This window comes from Atta cephalotes (assembly GCF_000143395.1).
Source record: "Atta cephalotes unplaced genomic scaffold scaffold00022, whole genome shotgun sequence".
In the NCBI taxonomy this organism is placed as follows: Eukaryota; Metazoa; Arthropoda; class Insecta; order Hymenoptera; family Formicidae; genus Atta; species Atta cephalotes.
Genome location: NW_012130086.1, coordinates 2,782,892 through 2,786,086, shown reverse-complemented (window position 1 = coordinate 2,786,086; position 3,195 = coordinate 2,782,892).

Below are 3,195 nucleotides of genomic sequence, written 5' to 3'. Positions count from 1 at the left end.
AATTAATATAATAATAAATAAACTAACTAACTAACACACACACACACACACACACACACACACACACACACACACACACACACACACACACACACACACACACACACACACACACACACACATTTGATTTTGTATTTAGTTTCACTTTATGAATCGCTCGATTTTAAATTTAATTTAATAATCGCTCGTGAATTCTTAAGATACGTGCTTTCGAAGCTCCACATAACTTACTAGTCTGATTCGAAACCAGAAAAGGGGCATGGTTCCTTCAGGCTGTATACCTCTTTCATGAATGACGTGATTCATCCGCGTATATGATGTCGGAACAGGGAATGACACGAGTGTTCACAAGCCGCACCATCCCCTGTACCAACCCCTCCCTGATCGCTGGAAATTCGAGCACGAGTGTTTCACCATTTTATCGCGCCCTAAAATGTACACGGCAAGTGTTTCCTCTGCACGATTCGTGAGCAGAAAACAGAAGTATGAAAGATTTGTGTACCTTGCTAGTAAAGGCATAGCTATTTAGGAAAATATAGAGTACGAAATTTGATTACATAAGAAATATTCATTATTGAATATTCTGATATTTATTATATTTATCTCTGTTAGAATCTTTTTATTATCAATGTAATAATTAACCTAAGTATAAAATAATTTAATAATTAATATAGTTCAGTAAATTAATTATAACTTGCAATAATTTCTTAAACAAATTATCATATAGAATATTAATAATATTATTTACCTACTTACCTTTCTCGCAGTTTCCTGATAAATTTTGTTTGTCGCTTCGCAATGGAGGGTCGTTCCCTCTGATCGTCTCTTTCTAAAATCAGGGTGCAATTCAGACAAAAACCGCGGAGCCAGCAAGCGAGCAAGTGTTCCGCCGTGACCAATGGGCCCCTTGCACGCATGTGTGCGCTTCCCAATGCGATATTAATATCGCGATTATCATCTACGTATTATCGCTGCACCCTTATGGGTGGGATGTTCAAAATAAGCCTACGCGGAAACACCCCTCCGCGATCTTGTATTCGCGCACCAAGCCGTGCACCAAGCACCCGGTGTGACGATACACGAGGAGACTGCAAGTGCATTTTGGCCTTGTACTCAAAGATACATACTGTTCAGTTCTAACTAGGACATTTCTTTTTATATATTAAACATAGAAAAGATTCTGATAAAGAGAAACAGAATTAATTTTAGAAAGTAATCAATTATGAATATATAATATTTTTTGGGGATGATATATTTTTAATAATAAATAACATTATTAATATTATACAATACAGATTCCTTGAATTATATTATTATAATTATTATGTGATTATTATTATTATTATTATTTGATATTAAACTTTGAATAGTACTCAGCGATACGTATATTTCTTTCGCAAATAAATATTGAGATTTAAAAAAGAAAATTATATTATTTCGTAATCCATGAAATATAGCAAATTGATATAATGTATTAATATTATGAACTTTCTATATTATATCGTCGTTATCGATAAATACATTTTGCATACATTTGCATGAAAGTACGTAAACGCAATGTCGCTAATGGGAGATGTGCGTGCACTTGGAATCTTTTGCCACGGGGAGACGGAACCAATTTCATTGTTCTGTGTCCCTTTACTGCATTCTGAATTATGATCCTTTGCGGGAGGTGGTCATAAAGATGATTCGTCTTGGTTCTGCAAGTGTCAAAAGTCTAATGCTGCTTCCAACGAGACTGTGGCTTATGTATTATTAATATTCTCTGCGAATCGCGCTAGCTAGGCTGAATAATTTAGCGAATTTAACCAGATAAACAACAGTTATCTAAAGATTATCAAGAATTGTCTTCTATAGTATTTTTAAATTCAATTTAATATTTTCGTTTTATTTATATTGAATTATATTGAATTTATATTATATTTTGAAATGAAAATGTGCTGGAACAATTATTACAATCACGACTTATTAACAATTACTATACTTGTAAATTAATGATAATTAAATATAATAAGTATATCTAATTCGGTATCTAATTTTATATCTAATTTTGTATATCTAATTCTTATAAAAAATTTTATATACGGAGAACATTTTTATTTTAGTAATTTAAATTAATGTAATTGATTTATTTTTAAAAAACTTTGCAAATTTTTCTACATTACATTCCATGCAAGAGAAGTCAAAGTGCACTTCCGCTGTTCACGTGCCACATCGACATATTGCTCGTGTCCCGCAGAGTGCATGTAACACGACACGTGACCACCGAATACCCCACAGATATTCTCCATCCCGATCACGCGCCCCGCGTTTGAGGCAGTATTTAACCATTAGGAACTATTTACTTGATTTTAAGAGTCAATCCAATTCACATGATTGTCCATGGGTAAATATTAAAATACAATAGTGTCTCGTTTTCACTCAAGCCAATAGCCAGCGGTTATTTTATATTTTTATAAAATATAGAATTACACAAAGATATAATAAATTTTAAAGATATGTACCGCATATTGATGTAAAAACCGTAAATTAGAAAAGAAAAATATGTCTTGTTCGAAAAATTACGTTGACTCATATTTTTACAGTAGGTGTTCTTAAATTTGCACGTGTCGTATTCGCAGCGAGAAAAAATCACGTGAAGGTGCAGATGACACGGGTCACATGACAAAATAATGTCGGAGCCCTCGTGGTATACCAGTCCTGGTGCATTGGACAACTCTTACCCCTCTTCGTTCAGCATGTGGTAGACCGTCTCCTCTTCCTCTCCTCGAAAAACACGATTCACTTGGCACACAATTTTTGTGCATATAATGCACAGTACGAGAAAGCAGTCCCCCTGCTTAATTTAATCCAATACAATATGTCCCCTTGTCTCACTCCGATTCTACCCCTCACCCGCGAGGGCTTAGTTAAAGAGGGTGGGTGGCTTTTTAAAACTGTGCCGATCTCAATTCAGCGTGAAACCTCATCCCATTACGATCGGTCTAATCCTGATTGGAACGGACAGGTTTTTTTACTCTAGCGGTGTATCGGTGGCCTATGATCGTGTTTAAGGGTGAATCTCAAAAATGATCTCTGATGTTCAGTGTATATCATATCTCAAATGTGTGAATACAAAAGCGCACTGATATTAATGATTAACATATTTTTAAAAATGTTATATTTGCGAATAAGTACGTATATGCAAGAAATGTG